Source organism: Oryctolagus cuniculus, chromosome 13 (assembly GCF_051225735.1).
Source record: "Oryctolagus cuniculus isolate XC-2025 breed Fujian yellow rabbit chromosome 13, ASM5122573v1, whole genome shotgun sequence".
NCBI classification, from domain to species: Eukaryota; Metazoa; Chordata; class Mammalia; order Lagomorpha; family Leporidae; genus Oryctolagus; species Oryctolagus cuniculus.
This window is the reverse complement of record NC_142879.1, coordinates 9304211-9323283: the sequence shown is the minus strand read 5'-3', so window position 1 is coordinate 9323283 and position 19073 is coordinate 9304211. Positions and strand designations below refer to the sequence as shown.

Sequence of the window (19073 nt, the reverse complement as noted above, 5' to 3'; positions counted from 1 at the left end):
GAGCTTTGCAGCGTATAGTATTCTGGGTTGACAGTTTTTTTCTCCTAAGACTTGGAATATATCTCGCCATTCTCTCTTAGCCAGTAGGGTTTCTGATGAGAAGTCCCCTGTGAGTCTAGTTGGAGATCCTTTGAAAGTAATGTGTTTCTCTTGTGCACATATAGAATCTTTTCTTTATGTTTTATTGTGGAGAATTTGATTACAATGTCATGGTGAAGATCTTTTTTGGTCATGTCTGTTAGAAGTTCTTTGTGCTTCTTCTTGTACTTGCATGTCCCTTTCTTCCTCCAAATTGGGGAATTTTCTATTATTATTTCACTAAAAAGGCCTTCTAATCCTTTCTGTCTTTCTATGCATTCAGAAACTCCTCGAACCCATATGTTGGGTCGTTTGATAGTATCCTATAACTCTCCAACAGTGTTTTTTAGTTTTCTAATTTCTTCTTCTTGTGTTTGATCTTACTGTATAATTTAGTTTTCTAATTTCTTCTTCTTGTGTTTGATCTTACTGTATAATTTCCTGTGTTTTGTCTTCTAAGTCAGTATTCTTTCTTCTGCTTCACCGATTCTGTTGTTAAGGCTTTCCATTGCATTTTTATTAATTCTATTGAATTCTTCATTTCTTTTTTTTTAATTTTTTTTTTTTGACAGGCAGAGTGGACAGTGAGAGAGAGAGACAGAGAGAAAGGTCTTCCTTTGCCGTTGGTTCATCCTCCAATGGCCACCACGGCTGACGCACTGAGGCCAGCGCACTGCGCTGATCCGAAGGCAGGAGCCAGGTGCTTCTCCTGGTCTCCCATGGGGTGCAGGGTCCAAGCACTTGGACCATCCTCCACTGCACTCCTGAGCCATAGCAGAGAGCTGTCCTGGAAGAGGAGCAACCGGGACAGAATCCGGCGCCCTGATGGGGACTAGAACCCAGTGTGCCGGCGCCGCAAGGCGGAGGATTAGCCTAGTGAGCCGCGGCGCCGGCCCGAATTCTTCATTTCTAGGATTTCATTTTGATTTCTCTTTAAGATCTCATAATTGTGGGAGAAATTTTCTTTCATGTCATGTGTGGATTTCATTAGTTTATGCATTTGCTTTTGATTAATTTCTAAGTAATCCTATGATCAATATTTTGAATTCCATGCCTGGAATTTCTTTAGTCTCTTCATCTTCACATGCTAGTATTTTTTTTTTTTTTTGACAGGCAGAGTGGACAGTGAGAGAGAGAGAGAGAGAGAAAGGTCTTCCTTTGCCGTTGGTTCACCCTCCAATGGCCGCCGTGGCCAGCGCGCTGCGGCCGGCGCACCGTGCTGATCCGATGGCAGGATCCAGGAGCCAGGTGCTTCTCCTGGTCTCCCATGGGGTGCAGGGCCCAAGCACTTGGGCCATCCTCCACTGCACTCCCTGGCCACAGCAGAGGGCTGGCCTGGAAGAGGGGCAACCGGGACAGAATCTGGCACCCCGACCGGGACTAGAACCCGGTGTGCCGGCGCCGCTAGGCGGAGGATTAGCCTAGTGAGCCGCGGCGCTGGCCCATCTCACATGCTAGTATTGAAGTGTCATGTTCTTTTTGGGGTGTAATGTTGTCTCCTTATTCTTGTTTCTTGAATTGGTGTGTTTGTTATTTGGAGTTTGTAGAGATACTCATTGGTTGGTTCTTTTTTTCTGATGTGGCGGCTTTTTTCTTTGGACTAAGTCTGTGTGGATTAGTGGAGTGTCTACTGTCAGAGAATACCTAGAGGTGTGTGGTGAGTGTGGCCAGGGAGCTCCATTCAGTGTTCCAGGGTGAAGGGTGAGTCTTAGGTGACACACCCAGGTTTGTTTTGGTAAATCTTTTTTTTTTTTTTTTTTAATCAGAAGAGAGGTTTGTTCTTGTCTGTTGGCATAGACTCAGCTGAGCTCCTCTCCTCAAAGGAGACCAGTGCCTGGGAACTAGCCCCGGTGGGTGTATTATTCATCTGCTCTGCCACAAGAACTACACAGAGAATCTGTGCAGTCCTGAGTGTAAGCTTAGATTTTCCAGCAATATCTCTCGCCTTTAACCAGAGAGCCCTGATTGTGTTGTCTCCTACAGTGACTGCCCAAAGTCCCAGCCACACCCTGCGTCCTCCCACACAGCCTCAGTGTTTTCACAGTCTTGGCACACAAGCATCCCACAGTCATGAGCACCCAGCCTTCAGTCTGTTCTCCCCACCAGACTTAGGAGTCTCTGCTTGGCTGGTTGCTGAGTGTGGACATGAGCTGGCACATTTGTTATGTATGTCCAAAATGGTGCCCACTCTATCAGCTTGTTACAGGACGCCATTGCAGTGTGATCAGGGAGAGAGGAAACATGCCCCCCCTTCTTTTTTTCTCCTCTAGTTTTGTCAGTACACTATCCCCCACAGGGCTCCAAGCCCAATTCCCTCTAGGCTCTTCCTGCAGCTTTTTCCTTATTGGCTTGGACTGCTGCAGTCTGGTCTCACCTCACTCGCCAACGCTGGTGCAGATGCTCTCGGCTGCTGGGGTCCTGAGTTGTATGTTTCCATGCCCTCCACATAGGTCCACTGTGTCCCTCCAATTTGCATTGAGTATCCTCTGCTGTTTTCTCCCTAGCTCTTCCCTGAAACTGCACTCTTTCCACTTTTTAAAATCCATCTTCTAGACCAGAGCTGCAATCTCCCTCACTACTCCACCGTCTTCATCCAATGCAGACACTTTACACTTCTTCCTAGCTCTTTCGCAGCTATGATTTATTTCTTTGATTATAGTAGAGTATTTTTTACTTAGCATGTCCCAGGATTTGGTCTGTATAAGACCATGATATATCTAGGGTTTAGATAACTTTTTTCTCAAAGCTCATAACAGTATGAAAAATAAGATGTCTTGGGAGGCAACATATATGATCCTTATCAAATGCATGTGAATAGCTCAAAAAGTTCATGGAAAATGGAATTAAAAGATAAGTCTGTTTTGTTGAAAGAACAATTTTGAAACTCATGCATAATATTTTTGTAATACATTTTTCTCATTCATTTTTGAAGATCCCTTTGTCATATTTGTGTGCATATAAATATATGTGTATATGCATAAATCAGCATTTTATTACCCTCAAAATTGAGAGAATAAGTTTTAGTCTATTAACTCATGTATTTAGAAGATAAAATTTCTAGGCCGGCGCCGCGGCTCACTAGGCTAATCCTCCGCCTTGCGGCGCTGGCACACCGGGTTCTAGTCCTGGTTGGGGCGCCGGATTCTGTCCCGGTTGCCCCTCTTCCAGGCCAGCTCTCTGCTGTGGCCAGGGAGTGCAGTGGAGGATGGCCCAAGTCCTTGGGCCCTGCACCCCATGGGAGACCAGGAGAAGCACCTGGCTCCTGCCATTGGATCAGCACGGTGCGCCGGCCACAGAGCGCTGGCCGCGGCGGCCATTGGAGGGTGAACCAACGGCAAAGGAAGACCTTTCTCTCTGTCTCTCTCTCTCACTGTCCACTCTGCCTGTAAAAAAAAAAAAAAAAAAAAAAAAAAAAAAAAGATAAAATTTCTCATCTCTTAGTTTCAAAATTTCTGGTTGTTCTGGGATTGTTCTTAGAACTGAGGATATCAGGGTGTTGAGAGACCACCTGACCCTGGGTTGCATTCCCTGTCTATGCTGGTATCTCTCCATACTGTTCTCAGGCCCTTGGTGGTTGAGCTGCACCTGTGACCTGGTCATCTGGGGTCCTATCAAGTACTCAGTTGTTGGGCCAGGTGGGTCACTGCTGATGTCTTCTTTTGATGCAGTCCTGAAACTGTTTCCCTGCTCTCCTGAGGCTTAAGGAGAGAAAGCTCCTAAACTCCTCTAGACCACTGCCTCAAGAATGCACCAGGGTCCTCCTGCCTCTCCCCTGCATCATGCTGGAGTGAGGAGTCTGTTCCGTAAGTGCTACCTAGCTCATTCCTTCAGCGTCTGGATTCCCAGAATTGCCTGTAAATTTGGTAATAACCCTCCTCCACTGTCCAAACCAGTTAGCAGCTTGTATTTGCTCTTTATTATTCCTGAAATGCTCTTTTCATAAATATACAAGACTCACCTCTTTCTCCAGCTTCCAGTATTGTCTCATCAGAGGGACTTACCTGAACATACTATGTAACTCTCTGCATCCTATGTTGTCTGTGCGTTTAACCCCTGTTATTTCCATTTGATTTTATTTTTAAAGAGATTTATGTATTTTTATTTATTGGGAAGGCACAGCAACAGAGAAAGAGAGAGAGAGGGAAGGAAAGATGGAGGGAAGGAGGGAGAAAGAGAGGGGGGGAGGGAGAGAGAGATCAATCTCTATCCACTTGTTCATTTTCCAAATGTCCACAACAGCTGATACTGAGCCAGGCCAAAGTCAGGAGCGGGGAGCTCTGTCTGGGTCTCCCCAGTGGATGGCAGGGACCTCTGAGTATCTGAGCAATCATCCACGTTAGCCGGCATCTGAATTGGAAGTGGAGGTGGGACTCTGTTCCCACTTCAGGTTCTCTGGTATGGGATATGGGTGCCCCAAGTGCTGTGCCACAATGGCTACCACTATACTTTTTTTTTTTAGTACTTACTACCAATTTATTTGTCTCCATTCTTCTCTCTTCCTTTTTACCCTTTTTACTCTATTATTATTACTGTTATTGCAATTATTATTAATTGTCTATCCCAGAAAATATGAATAATTGTTGCTTGGATTCACAAATCTGTGAATTAGGATTAATTGAGATTCCAAATTGGCTCTGTTTCCAAATTGGAGGATAGTTTACTGCACAGGTAAGTCCTTTGTATGCTCTAAAATACTACACGTGATTCAAAATCCTGGAATGTTAATGCTATTTTAGCTAATCCAACTGGCCACATATTCATAAAAGTCTTGGCCATGTATTCTACATCAAGACAGTAAGTTGCTAAAATGGTAGAATGTTGCCTCATCACATATTTACATCAGAGACAGTCCCCACGGGTAAGGATTCCAGTTGCTCTTAAACAGTATTGTTCAGTCCTATTGTTTCTCTTTAAAATTCAGTTAGAGTTAAAAATAATAATTCATTATTTCATAAGCTTTCTTCTGGAACATTTTTATTAGTTAAATAAGTTAAGTTAGGATCATATTAGAATTTTAAAGACTTGAAGAACTAGTATTATATGCTTATGTCTAAATACTGAGTTGATCTGCATGTTGTCAGAATTGCCAAAGTAGAGATGTATGTTAAATTGATAAGGAAAAGAAAACAACCAAAAAAAGAAGTACATTGCAGTCAAAAACGTCACATGTCTTTACGTCTTGACAAGGATGATGATGACTCTTATGTGTGGACATAGATGTCACTAAAAAGCATAGGCTGTGATTAAAAATAGTTTCTGTGGTTAGACATGTGAAACCACAAAACGGAAGAAGTCTAATCTTGAGCCACATGTGTTTTTGAAAAACATCCCAGTGCTCATTTATTTACAGCAAGCTTGGTCATTCACTAGTAACCAAGGCAGGAAGAAGTCATCTGATATTTTTTTTTTTTTTGACAGGCAGAGTGGACAGTGAGAGAGAGAGACAGAGAGAAAGGTCTTCCTTTGCCGTTGGTTCACCCTCCAATGGCCGCCGCGGCCGGCGCGCTACGGCCGGCGCACCGCGCTGATCCGATGGCAGGAGCCAGGAGCCAGGTGCTTTTCCTGGTCTCCCATGGGGTGCAGGGCCCAAGCACCTGGGCCATCCTCCACTGCACTCCCTGGCCACAGCAGAGAGCTGGCCTGGAAGAAGGGCAACCGGGACAGAATCCGGCGCCCCAACCGGGACTAGAACCCGGTGTGCCGGCGCCGCTAGGCGGAGGATTAGCCTAGTGAGCCGCGGCGCCGGCTGAAGTCATCTGATATTAATGTATGCATTTACTTATTTCTATTTTAGTGAAAATAATCTTCAAAGATTTAGTTTTTGGGTGGCTATATTTTTTCATAATATAATAATTAAATTTTATAAATAATATTATTTATAAAGTACTTTAATATGTTGTATATATCTTTTAATATTTTCTTGAGGAAGAGAGGACATTTATTATTAATCCTATATATATGGGACTTGAACTGCGATTTTAAGGATATATTTGGCTTTGTAGAAGAAAGGTATAGCATTCTAAAAATGGGGGACAGTAAGCAAAACACGTGAGAGTGGAATAAGTCCTATGTGGTGACTTCAATGAGGAGTCTGGGTTTGTCCCTGTGCAGGATATGCCAGACTTAAGAACTTCAGGAGAAAGAATTGATGAGCTCAAGTCTAGGTCAGCTCTAGGACATGGGATCAGAATCATGTGAGACCTGGACATGTTAGTCAGTGTATGCAGGGGCAGGTCAGGAGAATGGAAAGTGAGTAATTCTAATCAAGGGTCTAAAACAAGAGGAAGACAAGTTAAAAGGAGGCTAACTATCAATAGAACTTGTAGCAGCAACCAACAAACAGAAATCTAGGAGTATGGGAGGTTAGGGGAGATCAATTAGTGGAGGTCTGGTATTAGTGCTGGGTTTATAGGGTTAGCATAAAGCAAGTTAAGTCACCATGAAGTACTAGTGAAAAGAACATAACTCAGTTATAAGGTTAGAGTATAAGCAACAAGACTAACTTAACAAACTACTGCAAGCTGTCCATAAAGGGATGCTTATATTCCCCCAGAGTGTTAATGCCTGGGGACAGAATTATATGTGTGAAGGGGATATTGGGGGCTTCAGAGATGTGTGGGATATTGGGATTAGGAGCTAAGCATGCCATTTCTCAGGATTGATCTTGATAGCATATGTTAGATTATGGGGAAAAATTGGGTATGAACACCTTAGAAACCAGAAAGAAATGCTCAGCTTTGATGCGGATGGTATTCAACCAGTCGTTGGGCAGGAGAGCAGTTCTTTATTCAAACTGTTCTGTCAATAATATATATAACATATATATGTAAAACATAACATATATAGCATATATATATATACACACATATATCTTGAAAAGGAAAGAAACTGGACATAGATGGAGCAGATGAGAATATTTTATAGCAAAAGTGAGTGTGAGATCACTTGATCATTTCAATTTCCATATGGACCTCTAGGGGAAAAGCACTTTTCTGCTTTTAGGACCAAAGAGAATGGTACTGTAGGGAAATTCTGTGGGTTTTTGTTTGTTTGTTTGTTTCTGTTTGTTTGTTTTGCTTAGGAATACTTTTGGTTATGAGATTGATAAAGTTTTTTCATCACTATAAAAATTTAGTTAACTCTGAAATGACCATAGGAAGTTTATAGATATTTCTGGGTTGATTTTTTTTAAGATTTATTTATTTATTTGAGAGGAAGAGTTATAGACAGAGTGAGAGACAGAGAGAGAGAGATCTTCCATCTGTTGGTTTACTCCTGAAATGGCTGGAACTGGGCCAGTCTGGAGCCGGGAGCCAGGAGCTTCTTCCAGGTCTCCCATATGGGTGCAGGAGCCCAAGCACTTGGGCCATCTTTTAATCTTCATTCCTGATTCCATTTAATGGCTTTGGTCTTTTTTTCTCATTTGTATCTATTTTTGTTTATTCCTTTTTCCCCCCCTACCTTTTTCTTTCTTCTTTACTTTCTGGAATGAGAAGGAGCTATAAATAAATTAATCTTAGCCCATACCAAATGCATTTCCTGCATGTACCTATTTCTTAATTTGTGTTTGCTAGATGAATTTGTATAAATTGAGCAGAAAGAAGAATCTTACTGACACTTTGTATGATGACATAATATGGTCTAGTAATAGATAAAGGCAATGAGGACAGGAAACAGTGAAAGATAAATATTGGTTCTAATCCGGAATTCTTGTGGGGCTATCTGGAATGAGAATAGGTGTTAAGCAATACAGATTGATGAGAAAATGCTTGGAAAATCTCAAATTGGCTTTCAGTTTTAAAAGCTTCAACTTTCTGAATTTGTCAGATGATGCCTCTTGTGTGTTCATTTCTGAATTTCTTCGAGGGGTAGGGCCATCCTGTGCAGTCCCATGGACTCTTGCAGAGGAAGAGAATGGTGGTATCATGCATGCTGGCATCATCTGAGGTGGGCGTTGGGAGTTCTCCTCTGCACAAGATCATGTGAACATCCTTGCTGGATGTAGAGGGATTGTTTTCCCTAAAATTAGAGTCAAACTTCTGAAAATCTTGGTTCTGTGTTCCTAGCATGATCACTTCCTTCAATTCTAGTCTTTTCCAGGAGGCTCGGGACACTTCTAAGGTGGACAGTGAGTGAAAGGACAGGGGTACTTCAAGAGCAAGATGAGAGAATCAAGAATGAGTCATGTCCTCAGTAACATGGAATATGAATGGAAAAAGCAGAAAAAAACTTTAATTTTGCAGTTGGGTTCAAACAATAAGGAGAGCTTTCACATGAAAATTGCTAGAAACTTAGTTCATTATAGTGAACAAACAAATAAGCATGTGATTAATTAGGAAAGGAATGCAAACTCAGGCAGCCATGTCTGAAGGCAGTGGGATTAAAGGTGATCATTGTGTCCTTGTTTTCTGCCGGAGCCCTCTGCTCTCCTACTGTTCCATACTTCTAGGGGGATTTGACTACTGAGGCACATTCTGGAGACAGTGACTCAGGTGAAGTAGGCTCTGGAACCAGTCAGGTCAGAGGTGCCACAAGATATGCAGTTGTTAATTCTCGAGGAGAGAAGTCTGTTACATGTCTTAAAATATGTAAAGGGTGTTGTCTGGAAAAATAATTTGATTCTGCAAATTCCTAGGAAATGAACTCAAACTGCTAGGCATTAAATCAAGAAGTAATCACTAAGAATCGATTGCTAGGAGGTATATTATATGTAGAGAAAGAGAGAGGAACCAAAAAAGTGCAATCCCTGTACTGGGAGAGAGAGAGAAGTGTAAAACCTAAAACAACATAGAAGGAATACCAAGAAGGGAGCTACTTGTGATACCTTGGGTGCACATAACAGTACGGCCATTTGCTAGACATTGTGGGGAGTCAGATTTTTAACTGTTATAAAAAAAATCATGTAACTTGCAAGCCCTAGTCCCCACCCCTAGTAAAGAGTGCCTTGTTCCTGGGTATCCTACTAGCTGCCAGGATCTAGCAGACAGGATATTTTCTTCAGGAACAATGTTGGATGAGAGAACCTGTTAGGGTAGTTTCTATCTTTAAGCATTTATGTGTGATACTATTCAGTCATGAATTTGTAACCTATCTTTGTCTTTAAAGTATTTAAATTATTTCATGCAACCACTAGCCTTTGTTACTTCCTCTTATCCAGTGCCTAAATAGTCTTATTTATAAAAAGGGGTCTGTGTGTGGCAGTGACAAAGAGTGTTTGAGAAGGAAAGAGGGGTGGTTAGCACCCTTAAAGGGCTCATCACCATCCTTTGGTTCTTAATCAACTTGAGGGCAGAAAATGCCTCATCTTGTCTCCTTTTATTATTTTTGTCTCCAGAAATTTCCCAAGGGCTGGTGCTTTCTTTCTTCATAAGTAACCACAGAGAAAAGGAAAAGAGTCACTGTTTATGGCTATTCTGTTAAGTGACAAGATTTAATGGTTGTCATTTTTGGATGATGACTTGTGATCTCATCTCTTAGCTACCCTCATGGTTCATTGTCTTTGCATCTGGATCATCCTGGGATGCTTTCATAATTTTGACAGGCCAGTGGAAACCACTGAGTGAATGAGGATAATTTTCATTTTTAGATTATCATAAAAGAAAATTGGTCTTTAACAATTAAAATGTAGAAAATCATAAAACAGTATTCCAACAGCATCAGGCTAAAATCTCAGAGAACTGAATTGTAGTCCTCTTTTGTTTTGGGTGAGCTCTGTGAGTTTGAGCAGCCTGTTGGTCTCTCTAAGTCTTTGGCTTTCCATAATGTGTAATCAGAGGCCTTCCAGAGGTCCCTCAAAGTTCTACCATTTGAAGTTGTGTGACCTGTTCCCAGGGAGGAGGACTAGGTAACAGTAATGTTCTGTGGTCATGTGCTTCAGTCAGTAAAATACCCATTAACACTTTCAAATACTATTAGTTACTAGTAGTAATATCAGATATCCGTATGAAATTTGATGATTTTTATATCCATGTCCAAAGCAGTCTTAACTTGGTGGGCATGACGGTAAAAATAAATAAATGTAAGTAAAACAGCTCCATTATATAAAAGACACTGAAATTCATCTAGGGTCACTGACAAACCTCATATGGCCAAGGTGAGGTAGAACCAAGTTTATGACTTCAATAACTGTACTCATCTTCAAATGAGCAGGTCTATGGAAGTGTTGTTTATCATTACAGTTATGTTTCCTGTGTGTGAAACACTCTTGCCTTACTCTCATTGCCTGTCACTACATTGACATCAGTGTACTGTGTGGTAATGTTGGTAGAGAAAAGTCCTCTTCATCACACCTTTTATGTACTTTTTGTTTAAATTTATTATATGGGTTAACAAAGAGAAAGACAGTGGCTTATTAAAGACATTTGGATAATGCCATGTCCTTGGAGATTTGCAAAGCCTTCTGGGAACATTTTGATTGTGTTCTGGTATCACAGATTCTCCTGCTGGGTGGTCCTGTATTCCCAGTAGGAGGCCACACCTCATCATCCGTCTGCACAAGCACAAGGCCCAGAGGACTTCACACTCTTTCAGCTTTACCAGCACACAACTCTGGACTGGTTTCTTCATGTGACTGTAATACCCGACCAGACAGCTAAAGATTCAAGCATTCAGCATCATTTATCTTGGATGGGCAGGGAGACCTGAACACCAGATAAAATGATGGAAGAGAAAGATTTAGCAGTTTTTAGTGCCAAGAAACCTCCAAATTTCTCTAGTCAGACTGAATAGCTGCGAGTAGCACCCTTCTATTGGGTAGTGGTATAGACTCAAATCTACTACCTAACCTCCCTAAACATTGATTAACCCAGCTTGATTGTGTTGAAAATAAAAGCATGTACCTTAAAGGATTTTGAGTAAGACTAATTGACAAAGCACAGGCAAAGCACTTAGCACAGACCTGACATGGTGAATGACAGACTGGCCACCACCCTTTAGATTTCCCATGGGCCTCTCACATGGTGACCAGCATCCTGGGTACACAAACCCTCTCTAACAATCAGAGTACAGGGAATTCTGTTAATAAATATGAGCTGTGTTAGAGGAAAAGGGATTGTCTTTTTTATTTTTACATGAGAATGGCACTTATCCCTTTGGGGAAAAAAAGAATCTAAAGAGATAAACTACAGATCAAAGAGAGTTGGGAATGTGTCTCTGGCCTGATGGTTGCTCTCACTCTGCAACCAGCTACCTAGTGCCTTTTGAAAGGTTTTTCTGCTTTTCTGAACTTCTGTGAGAGGAGCCCTAGATGACCTCCAGTATTTCTTGCAGGTCTGAGAGTCTATAAACAACCACCTATTTTTGATACCTACATTTGTATTATTTACTAGGAATTTATATGTGTTACCATTACATGTTGTGGGTTTTCCCTTGGATAAACTAATAGAAAGAGCACGTCCCAAAAATCCAAAAGAAAGGAAAAGCCTCAAGTTAGTTTTTTTTGCTAAAGGAAATTGTTGCCTCAGAGATGTGTAGCTTTAAATATGAAGTATATAACATTTAATTACCATTTATTATCAAATTTCCATATGCCAGACGCATAGTTGCTACCTTAATAACAGTAATTTATTCATCACATGTACATGTATGTTCGTGCTAACATATATACACATACCCTGCCAGTTAGAACTTGTCCTCATTTTACAGTTGGAAATCCTGAGGTTCCGAGGCATTAAACAGTTTGTCCAGGTAGCACATCCTAATGCCAGCGTATAGGCTTGAGTCTGTCCATCAACTCCAACTAAGCCCTTATCTCTAGGCTGTTTCCTCAAAATGGTTTAAGTATCTAGACATAATGGTTAGTAAGACAAACTAAATGTTCTGGGAAATAAACTACTAACTTTCTGAGTTTGACATAATCAAGACAGTAATTTTCTTTTACCCAGATTCTGGAAGCACCTTTATCAGTCATTGGATCAGATAAGCCAGCCATAGCGTGTTTCCATTGGGGAAGGCCTTGTCCTTATGACTGTACTTCTGAACTTGGAGTAGTGGTAAAAATAGAAGGCATCCTGTCAATATGTGTTGAATTACTAATGTTCAGGATGAAACTCTGTTCTTTTATTTAGCAGTCACTTATTGTGTACTTATTATGAGAAAGACATTCTGAGACATTTTCTGTGCCTTCTAGGGTATATAATTTAGGGGGAGCAATAAGACATATTTCAGTACTGTATGAAGTCATGTGTTTTTCCCCTCCAATGTAAGTATTACTCCATTCAGCCCAAAATTGTGGGCTAGGCAATAATCAGTTATCGTAAGTATTTTTCATATTGCTTGACTTTTTTAAAATTTTTTTTATTTGACAGGTAGAGTTAGAGAGAGAGAGAGAGAGAGAGAGAGAGAGAGAGAGAAAGGTATTCCTTCTGTTGGTTCACCCCCCAAATAGCCGCTACGGCGGGCACTGCACCAATCCAAAGCCAGGAGCTAGGTGCTTCCTCCTGGTGTCCCATGCGGGCACAGGGGCCCAAGCACTTGGGCCATCCTCCACTTGCCCTCCTGGGCCACAGCAGAGAGCTGGACTGAAAGAGGAGCAGCCGGGACTAGATCCCAGAGCCCATATGGGATGCCGACGCTGCAGGCAGAGGATTAACCAAGTGAGGCACAGCGCCGGCCCGACTTTTTAAGAAATTGATTTTTATCTAATTCTTCAGTTCACACATTTATTCTTAACACTCTTATCTAAAAAGCTGAGTAGTTAATTTCTTTTGCTGGATTGACCATTTGTTTCATTCTGTTCTTGTAAGGAGCATGGTGCAGTCTTTGTGTCCACCATATCAATCAGAGTTCTCCGCAGAAATAGAGGCAGTGGGACAGCTGTGTGTCCTGTAAAGATAAGTGCACATCCAGGGACTGGTTCCTGTGCGGTGGGGCTGCCCTGTGGGAGTCTGCAGGGCAGGCTGGCAGGCTGGAGCTCAGGCAGGAGAGGAGGCTGCAGTCTGCAGGCAGAAATCCTTCTCTTTCAAGGTGATGACTAAAACTGATTAGAGGAGGCCCAAACACATTATTAGAATCATCTCCTTTGCTTAAAATTAGATGATTGTAAATATTAACAGTAGGTGCAGAATTCCTTTTCACAGTAATAGCTAGATGTGTATTTGACTGAGTGACTGTACAGTAGCTTAGCTAAGCTGATAGAGAGACCAGCTTTTACAGTCAGCCTCTTCTGATGTGAAGAAAGTTGCCAATATGATAGAATAAACAGCTTAAAAATTTCTTTTGCAAAGTGTAAAGAACACATTTAGTGGATTGCTCTGTGAAACTTCCAGATGAAATTCTTGGCAGGGGTGGTGGTGGTGTCTGATACTCCCAAGAGGTACAATAGAGCTCTGAGATGTGAAGTTAAAATCAATTCCAAAAATGAAGTAAAGAAAGATGTCTTTCCAAGGACTATTACAGCAAATACTTCCAGGAAATCTACACTTCAAATTATGCAATTGAGAAAGCTGTGTTTATTGAGATTTAATTCCCACTTCTTCCTTCCACTTCACAAACACTCAGTGAAGGGAACACATCTTCATGTAGCAAATGGGGTTGAAGTCTTACTCCTGTCCCTTATCATATCAAATAAATCTCTAAACTAACCAAAAATATTTTCAACCTTTCTTAGTCATATTTTCTGATTACCTTTCAATGTAAGGATAGACACAGGTTCATGTTTGAGAGGCAGAGAGACAGTCAGCTAGCCAGACAGAGAGCATCTGTTTCCAGGCTCATTCACTCCCCAAATTCTTGCCATAGCACTATTGGGCCAGGAACTCAATCCAAGTTTTCATGTTGGTGACATGTTCTTGAGCCATGACCACTGCATCTCAGAGTCCACGTTGTAGGAAGCCGGAATTGGTAGCTGGAGCGGGGTTCAGATCCAGGTAATCTAATCTGAAATATGGGCATCTTAATTGCTAGTGTCTACCAAGTTTAGTAAAATTTCTGTACATTAATCCCTGTGTTTTCCTGGAATAATCTTTTAATCATTTTGTTTCTGTTCACATTAAATAATTTGTTCTCAGAAACTATGTGTAAGTCACAAATCTCTTGGAGTTTATTTTTCTTTTGTTTTTTAAAGATTTATTTATTTATTTATTTATTTATTTTGAGAGGCAGGGAGAGAGAGACTTTTCATCTGCTGGCTCACTTCCCAAATGGCTGCAATGGGCAAGGCTGGGCCAGGCTGAAGACAGGAGCCAGGAGCTTCTTCCAGGTCTCACACTTGGACCATCTTTGACTGCTTTTCCCAGGCTCATTATCAGGGAGCTAGATAGGTACTGGAGCAGCGAGGACTCCTACGCCACAAAGTCAGCCCCTTTTAGAGCTCCTTCTCTATGATTTTGTGGGTAAAAAGTACTGGAAACTTCAGTTTCATCAGGTATCAGATCACCCTATAATCCAAAGAACATACCTAATTTTCTATGAATTCTGTGAGTGAGGAGTTGGAGAGCTTATGTTTCATGATTTCTGCTATTTCCTAATTTCTTTTCCCTTTCTCTGCAGGCTTAACTTCATTAGCAGTTTGACTCACCTGAGCTTAAACTCCAAAAAATTACCTCCATTCATACAAGGCATTTATTAGGTAAGTAAACAACCATGTCTGGAAATTGTTTGAGATAAAGGATTTATATTGTGACATGATGAATAACTTTGAATGTGAGACAGTATCTCACAGGCCTTTTTACTGCTGTCAGTGAAGTGGTGCCGTCTGATCTGAGGTGCCATGTTAGGCTCTGGCCCCATGGCCATCTTGAACAATAAGCTTTGGTCCTAAGCCCAGCCTGGCTTTCCAGAAGTCAGGTGACCAAATGGCCCCACCTCAAGCTTTAGTTCCACCCCCACCTTAACGGGATTTGCTACGCCCACTTCTCTCCCCTGCAAGACTGCAACAAGACCTGCCTTCCACACTCTCTCCTGTTTTTCTTCTTTCTCTCTCGCCCTCTCTCTCCTGCCCGTCAGGTCCCCCTCTCCACTTGGTATGTTTTGTGGCTGTCTTTCAACTGCCCCACCTCCTGTCTGTCTGATCCCTTTTTTCTGGCCCTTCTCAATCTTTTCTTTCTCCTTTTAATTTGTAGCTACCATTTCCTTTCAAGAGATACTACAGTAATTTTCTCCCCTTTATTTTGTGGAACATCTTATCTCCCCCTCCTGTGTTCTTTCTGATACCTAAATCCTTGGATCCTAATCTACCCTAAGAAAAATTGTAACTTTTCATCAGGTACATAATTATAGAACAATAAGATATTAAATACAAAGAGTGCTTCATTAGAATGGTACATATATTTCTTGCATATGATACGAGTAATGTACCCAAATAAGTCTTTTATCTAGAAAAACATGTAACATCCACGTTCAGAGAGTGGTAGTTCCTTCCTGTGGAAAACTGCTGTGTAGAGGAGGAAGTGTTTCCCTTTCTCCTCTCTTTTAGGACCTGCTTAGTTTTTTTCTTCCTACCCTCCAGGAACCCTACCTGAATTATTACAGTAAACATGGGATTGTTTGAACTTATGGGTGGATTGAATAATATTTCATTCTTTTCAGCAAATATGCACATATGTCTGGGCTATTAGGGAACAGATATGCCTTCTAAGTTATTTCAGTACAGTGATTATAATTTAAATAAAGCATAAATATACATTGTCAATGCTGTGATAAGTCTGTTTGGGTAAAGAGAGGACACAGAAATGGGTTCAGATAGCTTTTCTATAGCAGTGTTTTATTGTGACACAAGTCATTTTGAAAAGGAAATTCTCTGAAGGTATGCAGGTTACTGCTGGGAAAATGGAAAATGCTCTTCTAGTGAATCACGGTAGATGGTAGTGAAGGGCAGGGTTAGGCGGAGAGAAAAGTGAAAAGTGATGGAGGTTACAACAAAGATGCGGGTAAAGGGAAAGAGAAGTTTTTCTTAGTTGTTCTACTGCAGCACTTCAAATTACTGGAAGTGATTTTCTCTGAAATATTGAGTGGAATTTTGCTGCTTTCAAGCTTTGGGGATAATAGCTTGCCAAATTGCACTGGTAGAGCATGACAAAATGGGATTATCTAAGTGGTTGATCAGCGGATCAAGCCCTGACCTGGTGTACAGTTGAGACTCCGTAATCATTGCCCAAGAGATTAGTCACCTGGTGGCGTGGTGCTTTCTGTTCACCTGGAGAACCTTTGTAAGCCTTAGCTTTGCTCCTGAGGTGTGTAATTCTATGCATAAATAAGCTACTCTGTTCTAATGCATTTGATAAAAACAGAAAACTGCCTGCAGTATTGTATTATCGGAGTATTGGTGAGATTATTATATTACCAAAGTGCTACGCATTACCAAGTTACTATTGTAAGCCCAGCTTTCCACAAAGAGACAGAATGGGGCACTTTGTAAGACCCCCAGAGCTGAGGGAGGTTCCTGTGCTCCAGCTACTCATGGGTTTTTAAATTTGTTACCTGTTACTTGAGTCTCCTTAGATAAACCACTTAATTTCTTTTCACTGGGGCTTTATAAACTACAAATAGAAGACTGGGTTAGACAACCTCTTGTCTGCCCTCTAGTTCTGACAGTGATTCCAGACAGTGTCCCCCTCTCGTAAACTTGATGTAAGACACATCACACTCCTATGAAAGTCCTTTTATGTTGCTTTCCCATCACATGGTTTCTTCCCATAAGAGTGTGTTTAATAAGTCTCTGTTGACTGAACAATATTCTTTTGTATGGCCAGGAGCTCTCAGAGATTTTTGCAAATATTCCTCAGGATTGGATGTCCAGGGCCTTACAGGAAGATGCCTCATCTTGCCAGTGACGTTCCTTTTGTGCTAGAACTGAAAGCTTGTATTTAGCCTTTGTGTTATATAAGTGACATTTTCCTGGAATAAATTTTAACTGCTGTAATTAAAAATTTTTTTCTTTCATAATTATGTTCTAGAGGCTGGGGCATGGGTTCATTTTTAATAAATGGAAAAGTGAAGTAATACAGGCAGAGGAGATTCACCTCAGAAAGAGAACTTAGTGGAAATACAACACCATCCTACCTCTGAAACTGGACAGCTACCCAAAGGAGAGGAATAGAAACCACAGGTGATGGAAAAAGTCTCAGACCAGTAAGAAGCAGGAAGAATAGTAAAGGAAGGGGCTGAGTCCTCGCCACAAGAGGAGTCGCAAAAACCTCCCTCTCTGGTTTCCAGGGAGTTTGTCAAACGGGAGATGGGTAGGAGGAGGGCTTTAATTTCCATCTTTAGTCAAAAAGAAACTACGGCCTGCTGCCTGCATCCCTGCAGGAAAAAAGGCAAGTCAAAGGAAGTGCCAGAAAAGTAACTTTCAGCTACTGTTTGTTTGTTTATAAAACATACAATGTGTCACCTGAAGTCACATGTATGTCAGTGAGGCTGGTGGATGAGGGAAGAATATGACTTATAAAAATAGAAATGGTCACTTTAAAGCAGAAGCTTGAGAATTTGGGGGACATGTCTGATCTTCCATCTGTCTGGAAAGCTCTAAGTTAATATTTTCCTAAATTTTTCACATACAGTTCACAATAAAAAGAAAAGGTAAAATTTGCCCATATCATTTTGGTGAATCCTGTCAAGGATGATAGGCCAGCCCTGAGACTTTGCCCATCCCATACTTAACCTGAGTAGCCTGAGAGTTACGGGATTACGTGTCATGGTTCATCAGGAATTTATGTTTGGAACACTTCTGAGTTCCATAACCTACCTGATTCCCCTTAGCAGTGCACTGTGGTCAAAAATCCAAAACTCCTGGGTGGTGTGGACTTTATCATTGTTATTCTCATGTCACTGCAAAGTGTCACTAAACATTGCTGTAAATTTACTCAATTGTAATTTACTTGATTTTAAAATTTATCCACATGAGTAACACCTAGTGGCATTTTGTGTACTTTGTGATTTACTTTTTATTTTAATGGCTGGTTTGTCTGTAAAAAAAATTAACCATAGAATTAATTTCACTCTTTATGGGACCACATTTTTTAAACATATTTTATTTATTTATTTGAAAGGTAGAGTTAAAGGGAGAGGAAGAAACAGAAAGAAAGATCTTCCATCTACTGGTTCAGTCCCCAAAATGGCCGATCTGAAGCTGGGAGCCAGGAGCCTCTTCCAGGTCTCCCATGTGGGTGCAGGGGCCCAAGGACTTGGGCCATCTTCTACTGCTTTCCCAGACCATAAACAGAGCTGGATTGGAAGAGGAGCAGTTGAGGCAGGAACCAGTGCCCATATGGGATGCTGGTGCCACAGGCAGAGACTTAGTCTTGTGCCACAGCATGTGGGGCCACATTTTTAATTCATACTCCTGCTAATGAAATATTTATAAAGAAAATTTAAAAAATGAGTATAATGTTATCCCACCCCTCCCCACCCATGACATCTTCATCCTTGTTCTTTTCAGTTCACAAGAGCTCCAAGACTATGTCAACCCATAGTGATTTCCATGTTATGGAAACTGCTCTACCTTTTATTATCTATCTTGTTTATTTGGGGAATAAGTCAACATTAGATCCTAAGTTAGCTGCTTCTGGTATCCTATTTCTAAATTTTAATCACAAGTTGTCACATGGTAGAGACTATACTTCTGAATTGTATCCCTTCCTCAAGGCACAGTGAGCATTTATACACAGAATATGGGTTTAATAGATTCATTGCCACTGGGGTTCTTTTTTTTTAAGATTTATTCATCCAGTTGAAAGTCAGAGTCACAGAGAGAGAGGGAGAGAGATAGATAGTTATAGATGGGGGGAGGGATCGTCTATCCACTGCTTCACTCCTCAGAGGGCTGCAACAGCCGGGGCTGGACCTGTCCTAAACCAAGAGCCAGGAGCTTCTTCCAGGTCTCCCATGTGGGTGGCAGGGGCCCAAGCCCTTGGTCCATCTTCTGCTGCTTTTCCCAGGCCATTAGCAGGAAGCTGGAGTGGAAGTAGTGCAGCCAGGACATGAACTACTGCCCATATGGGATGCCAGCACTGCAGTTGGAAGCTTTATCTGGTACAGCACAATGCCAGCCTGGCTCTATG

The 19073-nt window shown here is 41.4% G+C and overlaps 1 long non-coding RNA gene across 1 annotated transcript in view; it reads left to right on the top strand.

Annotated features, from left to right (window-relative positions):
- Positions 1-14561: 14561 nt before the first annotated feature.
- Positions 14562-19073, top strand: part of LOC108178230 (uncharacterized) — a 78708-nt gene continuing 74196 nt past the window's right edge. The window contains exons 1-2 of the long non-coding RNA XR_016219476.1: positions 14562-14644; positions 16971-17145. This is a non-coding gene — a long non-coding RNA (uncharacterized LOC108178230). The remainder of the gene's footprint in view (positions 14645-16970; positions 17146-19073) is intronic.